This window comes from Falco biarmicus, chromosome 7 (genome assembly GCF_023638135.1).
Source record: "Falco biarmicus isolate bFalBia1 chromosome 7, bFalBia1.pri, whole genome shotgun sequence".
Classification (NCBI taxonomy): domain Eukaryota; kingdom Metazoa; phylum Chordata; class Aves; order Falconiformes; family Falconidae; genus Falco; species Falco biarmicus.
In genome coordinates this window covers 66592923-66603424 of record NC_079294.1, presented here as the reverse complement: position 1 = coordinate 66603424, position 10502 = coordinate 66592923, and positions in this window count along the sequence as shown.

Sequence of the window (10502 nt, the reverse complement as noted above, 5' to 3'; positions counted from 1 at the left end):
TAATTAGAATTAATTAGAAATTAAACTGTCCTTACTGAACCTCTCTCCCTGTATCAAGTACAAATCAGGTCATACTTCCTGGTATGGTCAGGTCCATACTTCCTAGGTCTTGAGGAGAAAGCTTTTTGACAGGTTGTAAATGGACTTCTTCACCCTTTTTATTTAGGGGAAGGTTGGTATATTAGAGGACGATAAGAATTCATGTGAAGAAGAGGAGCTTCTCTTTTAAACTACAGATTGCAAGATTATGAGTTATGATATTGATGTCCTTGAACGTGTGACTTGGAATGATTAATTTCAGCTATTTGTTTATTCTTGGGGAGCAGAAAGTATAAGAATACCAAGGGTTTTTACCTTAATCTTGAAGGAACGCCAGATGGCAGGCAGATGGGTTTCACTGGTGGTGAAAGAGAATTCGGACCAAATTAGTGTTATTAGATCCAATTGATTCCTGTCTTTTCTCTGTGTATACATATGACTGAGATTTGATTAACTGTCTGTCATTGAGATAATCAGTTAGCAAAAATGAGTAGGTAATAACAGGCGATATATTTAGAACATTTATCTGTTGGCTTCCTAGATGAATTTTAATATTTTTGTATAAAGGAAAACAAAAGAAACCTATAGGCGCTTTTTTCTTTTTTCTTCTTCCCCCTGCAGTTGCCATCATACACAACACCTCTGAGTCTGCAAGTTTAAGATTTAATAGTCTCAAAGATTTGCCAAGAGGGTTTTCTCTACTGAGAAAGTTAACTAATACTATAATCTTTCTTATGTAACAGTTTTAGAAGATCAGGTGAAAACTCACATCCAATGTGTGGATTCACTGTAATGTAATGTATTTATTTAACTAGCTGGAAAATGGAAGTGAATTTTGTGGGTGGCTTTTTTTTTTTTCTTGTTTTGTTCTGGTTTTTTTTTTACTGGAAACTTACACATAATTTCCAGTGATACATGAAATAATTATTTGGTTTGAATACATGTCTCCATTATCTGGTTATATTTAATTGTCCTCTGATTGAGTAGGTGTTATGTTGCAAGTAAGGAGTAGTGACAGATTTTTTTTATTATTTTTTTTTCTCAGATATAAAGACTAAGATGGTTTTTTTGTTTGGTTTTCTTGCAGCATTCAAATTTAAGATACCTGAAGGATAAATACTATGAAAGTGCAGCAATAATTGAAAGGTCAGTGGGTAGCTTTGATCAAGAGGGTATGGTTAGGTCATTATTTACCATGCAATATCTTTAATCTTGTAATAGTCCTGTGTAGGTGGTGAGTACTACCAAACAACTGCTCCTCAAAAAGTATGTAAAACCATATTTTCCCATTTTATTATTTGTAGCAGCCTTACGTTTGCTCCAGTCACACAAAGGTGTTTTTTGCAGTTTGGTGTAACAGTGAAGAAATCATGGATTGAGGCATAAGAAAGAGGTGTTTCTGCCAATTACCTATTACATTACTGGCACAGTATTAGCCAAGTGATATATGAATCAGCTTGCTCTAGGCTTTCCTAATTGGCAAAGTGTTCCTAAATGTTCTGCTTGTTTCATACTAGTGGTTCAGATGTGGGAAAATATGGAGATAATTTAAAGCAACAGCAAAGCCATAACACTACCTTTCTGAAATAATCCTTCATGTTTAATATTCCTCTGATGCATCAGTTTATTGAATACTGTTCCCAGTTTTATGGAAGGGCTGAAGACTTGCAATAGTTGCAAAATACAATACCTCAAAAAGAAAAAAAGGGGGAAAAAAAGGTATAAGAACAAACCCAAACTTTTCTCTGTGGGGGAAATAAATGAACAGGATCCAAATATTGCCTGGGTCACATCTTTTATCATCATCTCGTGGATTATAATGAAAATTTCAATAAGATCAGAAGGAGTTGTAGAAATTAAGAAATTAAGGCCAGGGATGGGGGAAACTCTCCAGTGTTATTTACATAGGTACCATCTGTGGTTTAGGAAGTTTGAGCCCTGAACTACTGAAGGCTGGGAGGGTATCATCAGTTACTATTTTGTGTTTATTCTATTCTTGTACTCTTCCGTAGCAATCTGCTATTAGCTTCCTTCAGAGACTGTGCTGGGCAAGGTGAAACTTCGGTTCAACGCTGACATGTCTGTTCCCATTTCATGGGTTGCTGTTTGCTGACTGCAAGCAGGAGGAAAGGACTTAATAAGAGGTTCTCTGCTCCTGACTTGTCAGTGAGGTTCTCTCCTTCCTTTCAAACAATATTAAGGTGTCCTGCCCACCAGAATGCTAAGTAATGCCAACACTTCTAAAAGCTGTTACTTATTATTCGAAACTGGTGAGAGCTGCTGAGGAATGACTTTCAGCCTTATTCCTTAGTCACAGAATTAAATTTAAAAAAAAAAAAGTCACATAGGCTTAAGTAAAATGTATATGTTTGTATAGTATCTGTAACCAAACAGTCACTCAGTGTGTATTTCTGTCTACTTCAGGAATTTCAAAAATTCCACTTTATATCTTCTGAGGAACTGGCACACTTTCTGTAAAACATGAATGTAGTTGATTGAGGCTGGTCAATAGGAGCAGGAACCTTTCTCAACTTTATTTGAAAACCCATACTTCATCTGATAATACATCTAAAAATGTCAATGCAAAGTGATGCATTTGGCGTTTCCTTTTCTGTACAATCAGCAGGTGCAGCATCTTCCCGTGTGTGTAGAGCACTGTAAGCTGAGACAAATTCTCATCGTGCAACAAGTTCCCACGTGACTTCAAACATTTCTTCATCTACTATGTTGAAACAAGCACAAGGGAAGGCACGCGGCATTACTACTGCTGAGTTTCACCAGGTAGATACATATGACATCAGGATTGCCTTCAGTCAGAAATCTTGAAGTGCAGCTTTGCTGGGTGGGTCTCTGAAGAATTTGAAAGAGTTCTGTAGATAGGGCGTGTTTACCTTTGTCAAAGTAGTGAGCGTAATGCCTCTTCCCTGCTAATGTGCTTATGTTCTCTTTGACTGCAACATCGTAAAGGTAGGAATTTCTTTTTCTTTCCTTTATTTCTGTTCTGGGGTTTGGGTTTGTTATCCCCCCTGCCGCCCCTACTTCAGATTATGGTCTGAATCATTAGTATGTGCTGCTCTCTAACATTGTGCGTTTCATAAGGGAAGACTAGAATAACTCTTACGATAATCTTTGGATAAAGTGTGGAATAGGTGTTAATGAAATTTTATATGTTGCCACTAAGTATTCCAACCTATTTCCAACTTCCAACTGCTTTTTATTTTCGAGAAAAGTAGTACAGGTTACAGTAGTAGTTTTGCTTCTCTGCTTCTTGTATCATTATTCTGTTAGGTGCTTGTAACAGCACTTCGTTCTGAACTGGAAGGGAGGAAAATTTATTAACAGGAAAAATCATGTTAGCTAATAATGTAAACATGATTGCATTAAAAAACCCTTCGAATTTAAAATGCTTGAAAAAAGCTGGTTCTAGATCTGCTTTGTAAAATCCTAAGAAAAAAATTTTCTGTAAGATTCAGTTTCACAGAGTTTTTTTTTATATAAGACTTACCTGTTGAAGACTCTAGTGCTATAAATAACACATTCAAACAAGCTGCCAGAAAGGGTTCTTTCATAGTAATGCTGTAACAGTCAGGTGGAGGAACTCCATTCATTTTTTCCCTCTTACTTTTTGTAATGTATACCTATTTTTAGCCAGCTTCCTAGCTTGGGTCAGATCTTCAGCTGGGGTGCTGCTGCTGAGGCTGTGCTGGTACACATTTAGCTGAAGATACCTCTCTCACATCTGTCAGGACATGAAAAGGATGCCAAACAGTGGCTGAAATGATGAAATACCAGTTAGGTTCCAGCTCCTCCTCTAGTTGGCTTTGTGGGTGGAGAGTGTCTGGGCAAACTGCAAAGGAGGGGCTAACCAACAGGAGGAGAACTGAGAGCAGTGGAGCGCAACAGACTTGGTTTAATTGCTGGTTCAGGGTGGAGTAGAGCTCATTAAAAAGTCAGTGTACAAGCTTGAGCCACTGTGTGCATGGTAGCTAAAGACTGTTTCAGAAGCTGCAAATAGGACAGTTTTCCAGAGCGCAAATGCACCAGCCCTGTCCCTTTCGCTACCTCCCAAGAGCTAATTTGAAACCTTGAGTCATCTGCTGTGCAGGTGGAGAAGCCAGCAACCTTTTGCTTGTGCACCTTCAAGGCCTCTCTAGTTCCTTCCTATTTTGCTGTCTTCATGCGTCTTGTGGCACTGTTGTACTTCTAATAATGTGCTTATCCTGGCTGCTGCATACTTGTATGCTGCTCTATCCTTCTCTGCCCTTAACCCTTATCGTAAATAAGCGACCAAGAAGACTCACAACTCTGGTAAAATCTCCATTATGTAGCTTAGCATTTTATTTTGGACTTCAGGTTTTCCCAATAGTAATAATTTGAAGAAAAGTGTCATACTTTAAAAGAGTTTTCCTTACATTCTGACAAGTGTTACTAGGAGGTTCTTGAAGCAACTGGTGTTGGCCCTCTAGGTCTGTTCACACTTTTTATGAATTAACATAGTTTGATTAGGGCTTGCTTTTTTTTTTTTTTCAAAGAACCATTTTTTTTTACCTCAAAATTATTGCAGATATTTGAGTTATTTCATAGGTCTTTATTCAACTTTATCAACATTATGGGGTTTTACAGCTTAACAGCAGACAGTTTGCACTGTAACTGTACAGTGTGAGAATGGTATTTCACTTTCCTCAGCTCCCTGCGATCAGCCAAAACTATTTTAGCTGCTCAAAAATAATTTACCTTTAAGTAGAGAGAGCATAGTAGCTTTCACCCAGAAAATGAATTATTTCAAACAGGTCTGGTTCTTCGCTGCCTCTCCCCTCCCTGAGAACAGGGGAAAACTATAAAACTCACTTGCTACCTTAATTGAGATTTATTCAAAGTGCTATTTTAGCCTGGTACAATATCGTAACAGAGTTACAAGGTAATGTGATAGAATAGTAAAAGAAGTAAAATACTCTAATTGCCCTATAACTACGCACTTAAACTGTTTATAGTTGAGATTTGTACAAGCTAGGGAGTAAATTTGAAGTTAAAGGTCTCATAGCAATCTTAATTCAGCTTTTTTATGTGTGTGGAGTATTTCAGTGTTTCATCATAAGAGCCTCTTAAGTCCAACAGCTCTTTTATTCTGTGCTGCCACTGGTTATATGTGTAGGCTTGGTAAGATGTCATTCACACTGTGGCTTAGGTTATGTGGAATTTAGCTGGAATCATGTTCTCACAAACAGGATGAGTAAAGACAAGATACAAAGAGATGGCAGCATCAATCCAATGTCCTTCATCCAGTTCTTTCCCCCACAAAACATAGTTTAAATCCTTCATACCAATTGGGCGTGAAACACTGCTTGATTAAATGGAGAAAGCAGTGCCAAGAAGTAGGAACAAGCAATGTCTCCAACTGCAGATACCTGCAACAAACAACTGATGCCTGAATGAATGAGTTTGTGTGCAAGAAAACAGTGGTCAGGGTTGCCCTTACTGCCTTAAGGATTAAAAAAATTTTTAGCATTAAAAATTATCAGCGGAGAAGGTAATCTGGTGTAACATCCTGTGATTTCTCAAACTTGCAAGTTGCGAGTATGTCCAGAAGATGTATAAAGCAGCTGTTATACATTTGGAAGTCTGTATGGCACAGTATCAACTGTCAACACTTGCACGAATACTAACCCATTAACAAGTTAGGGTTTGTACATGTGGGCTTTGGGGGATTTTATTAAACTCACTTTTCTGTAGTATTGGGATATTATATTTTTTTTTAACGGTATCTCTTACCTAGTGCTTCTGCTATCCTCAGTAGGAAAAAGACTGCATAACTTTGTCGCTAAAAGTGTAGGTCCTGTATTTTTTTACCTGTTTCGTGGTGGTGATTGCAGTTTGGATTCTTTAAACGATGTGCTATCTGTTCTTAGCAGAACACAAATCTGCTGCTGAAACTTGTGTGTTAACTGTTGCATGTGTTGCTTAGTCTTAAGCAAAAACAAGAACAAAACCTGGTGGTGGTGGATCTGTTCTTCCTTTAGTCTTTTAAACCACTGTGGTTTAATGTTGATGAACAGCCTGGAACAGCTTTGCTATCTCTCTTGATACCTTGATTCTTCTCAATAGTCATTGCACCAGTTTTACCAGTTCTACCAAATGGTGAGAGAAATGGGAGAATTAACTTATTCTTGCTCTTTGCTGATTTCATTCTTCCCATGTTACACCTCTGAAGTCACACTGAGTAGACAGTCTAATAAGATGCTTAGAGAAATTAAGGCTTCTTTCACTTACATGTTTGTGTTGGTGATCCACTGGATTTTCTAATTTATTCAGTACATAAGGATAGGAAATACTCCTAACACATCCTTCAAACCTGGATATCACCTTCTCTTAGTTCTTATTTTGGAAATGTGATTTTTGCAAGCAAGAGCTTTTGTGCAGAGAGCACAATCAAAGCTTTGGCTCTGTTTTATTCATTCCCCAGACTGCAGCAGCCAGAAATTCCACTTCAAAGCAGCTCCTGAATTTGTTTTTCAAAATGTAGCCACATAGCTTTTGTCAAACCAAAATTTGGCCTTTTTGGCTTAACAGTATTAAAAATGTGATTTTTATTTTATTTATCTAATGAATCAAGGATTCAAGGAGCAGGGCTTTGAAAGAAACTTCACACTGGTACTTCCCAGCTGTGTAGGGTTACCTTTAATTATAAAGGATGCAGTACCTGAGGTAATCATTCCTGATTTTCCTGTTTTGCACTAGCCCGTATAAAACTAGATTAGGCTACAGAGGAGATCCTTCCTTAGCAATTGATTAGATTTCTTTACTTGGAGTATTTAATTTTCAAGAAGCAGGGTAACTTTCCCATTTCCTAAGATATCTTTATTTTATTGTTAGACTGACTTTTAGGCCCTTCTAGAGCAAGGGCAATGATTCCAGTTTTGTCAATGAAAATAATATTGGTGATGCTGGTGTATGGATAGGAATCTGGGAAGAAGCAGGGCTTTTTTCCCCTCTAGGTTGGGCAGAATGTGGGTCACTCAACTGTTGGCATTTCTCACTCCTCCTTGCTTAGTGCTGTTACAAGCTGTAAGAAGGAAAAAGTTCTGAGCTCAGCACTCGTAGCAATAGGAGGTTCAGGCTGGGTAGACTTTCAAGTTTCTTGTTAGAGCTGGTCCCAAATCAGGACAAGCTGGGCCTTTGCATCCACTGCCAATTCTTTGGAAACAGTGTGTGTGAGGGAAGAATAACAACTTGTGACAGTTCATGCAAACTAAAAAGATCAGCCGCCTTTGAAATCCAGTATCTACAGCCTGATCCCAGCACTGGAACTGGTTGCCACCACTTGTGGTTATACTGGAACATGTCCCTTTGTATGGTAACGAACTCCTGACAAAACTAAGTGTCCTCTAGTTTTAAGCTGATGTACTAGGGAAATGAACCTGGGTCCCAAGGACTGCAGTCATAGCACTTCTCAGAGGTGAAGTTCTCTGCAGCATAAAATGAGCCTGTTGCAAAATACTCCACTCACCCAAGTGATAAGAAGCTGGCTCTCCTGTTTCCCGCCCAGATTTCAGGCACTGTATGAGGAAATGCCTGTCTACCTCACCATCACTGCTCATAGTCCCTGGGTGGCAGAAGGGACAGCTGAAAGACTTCTACCTATTTGTTAGTCCCCTCCACAAGAGAACATGTGGTGGATGCCTTCCCTTTCTCCACTCACACTATGGACACTTGGAAGAGGTGTTCCCAGTGTAAGATTGTATGGCTGAAGGGTTACTGGCCTTCCTAACCTGTTAGGATTTAACAAGCTGCCAAAAATCTTTGTGTTAAACCCCAAACTAAACAGTATAGAAAACATCAGTTAAAATATGTGCAAGCACTCAAGGTTGGTCTACACGTAATATGCCGGAACAATAGCCCTAGTGGGAGCAAACCCCTTTCTCCAGAAAAAGTGGTATGCAAACAATAATAGGAACATTTTCCCCCCTATGGCACTGGCAATGTGCCTTTAACCTGATGTGATCTGAAAGCAGAGTTTGCTCTCTGGCCATTCAATCTCTGCCTGGTGAATTGACACAGATGCGGGATGAAGGGTTCTGAGAAGTTGCTCTGCCACAGTTGTCCCAGGCAGCTGGTAATCGGAAGGAGGAGAGATTGGCAAATGGCAGGTATGTTTTTTTCTAACAGACAAAGCTTGCTGGAGACAAATGACCTTTGTGCTTTCTGTCTGTCTCCTTTTCTCCATCCTCTGGCCTCTTCTTTCACAATTTGCACAACCATTGTTCAGGGTCAAAAGGATTCAAAGTAAATAATTTAGAATGAAGTGGTCAAGTCATGATGTGGAGAAGGCTGATAATGAGGGTAAGCATTCAGGACTGTGGTTGCTGTAGATATGGTGAGTAAACCATAGAGCTGGATTATTGGTATTGGTGATGCTGTAGGAGCATTGAAATAACCTTTTTGACAGAGGGGATGGGATAATGCATGTATCTTTAAAAGTGTAATTGAGTTCCAATACTAATTTTAATTAAGGTTTCTAGGAAGTAGCAAGTATGTATTTGTGGAGAAGGGGATGATAAATCCAGCACTGAGCTATTCCCAGTTAATTTGCCTTGAGTGGTGCTTCCTGAGATGGAGATTTCTGTCAGGTATTAGCTTCCTTATCATACAGAAAACAAAATACGTGTGAGTTTCATGGGATATTTCTCAGCAAGCTGAAAGGGCCACAGCTTGTTTGTAGTACAGGAGAAGAGAACCATGCTTGTATATAATGTATGTGACAATATGGTATTTATGGAGTTCCTATATGTTTCAGGATCTCCATGATTGAAGGAGGGATAAAACTACTTAATCACACAGCCACAACTGTCAGCCATTTAAGAGCAAGAGGGCAGAAAAAGAAACTAAAATGCTCAGGTGTGCTTGGAAGGACTTTCTCACGTTCCAGGTACTCCAGGAAATCTCATGATGAGAACTGAAGATGAAGGGAGGCAGGAAAACAGCCCAACTACTTAAACAGCTGCTATTATTAAGATGGAAATCTCCAAGGCTGCCTGGGGAATGCCCTGATTTGCTGTGGTGAAAATAGTTGGATGTAGGGTGAACGTCCAGTTTAAGGGTAATGAAACATAAGAATAGGCTGCAAACAGCTGTGGAGTGTCATCAACAGTTTTCCAAGAATTACTTGGACAATGTTCATCTGGGTTGATCTAATCCCCTGTGTGCCAGGCAAGACCTGGTACAGATATGGGGTTTACAGAAGTTTCAGAGAACCCATCTTCCTATGAGCTTTTGGTGTGGTTTTGGAAGGATTTCTACTGATATCTGTGGCACCAAATCCCAGAATTCCCTTAAATTTTAAGAATAAGCATGTGCATATGAGCTTAGTTTAGTAGGGATGTATTAACTAGTTTAAGACCTGAAAAGGTAGTCATACAGTAAAGCATCCACGTGTGGAAGGAAAGCCTGAACTTGTGGGATCCCAAGAATCCAGTATGATAATGTAGACTACTGGGTTTTTCTAGGCTTTAAGTGTTTTCGGTGCACACTCGGTCATGACCTATCTCCCTGTAATCCAGTTAGTGCTTTCTGCTGTGTTACAATAGACTGGCCTGTTTTTATTACAGTTACAGTTTGTGATAGTTTGCAACGCACAGTCCAGTTTAAAAATACAGATATACTAGGAAGCAGAACTCTGTAATGAGTCTCGCCCCTGGTCTTCGAGGGCAGTTTGTCTGCGAGTCTTTCAGTCTGACCTAAAATGTCATGTTTCAAAGCCCTGCTTCATTATCATGGCGCCTGCTAGCTGTAGTTAAGGGTCTGTTAGCAGCCCCATTATAAATCCCTACTTCCAGGAGTTTATAATTCAGCAGTAAAAAATTGCTCTAGGCTGAAACTTGGCATATAAACCCTCAGTGCTGGAACAATTGTGATTTCCCCCTCTATTTTTGCATTTGCCTGTACACACACAATTCATTCAGTAGGTTTTTACTGTCCCCTTTCGGCATTTAAAAAGATTAAATGGCTAGGTTATTAATATTTCAATACTGACTACTGTGCTAGGCCAGTAAATGGATTCACAGTGTCTGTTAATCCAGCACTGTTTGATGGATACGAGTCACTGTTTCATGAGCCTGCTGCAAGGCTTCAGCTTGGTGGAAAGAGCCCAGTGTGGATCACAGCGATAGTTCGGTTAGCTGTCGATTTAAAGTGGGCTTCAGAGCCAGCCAAGTCCGAATCTGGAAAGCCGGCTTGAGTGCAGTAAGCACCGTGTCCTGATCCAGCATGGGTCGAAAGTACGTGTGGCCCCTGCTCAAATATGGAGCAACATGAAAGGGTCTGAACTACTGTTTGTCCTCAGCATGATTTGATCTTACCACTTGATCCTGTACGAATATATCGCTTGAGATCTTCCAGTGGGACATCTAACGCTATGAGGAGGCTTGGATGAAATTCTCCCAGCTCAACTGTTTCTTCATTGAAACTAA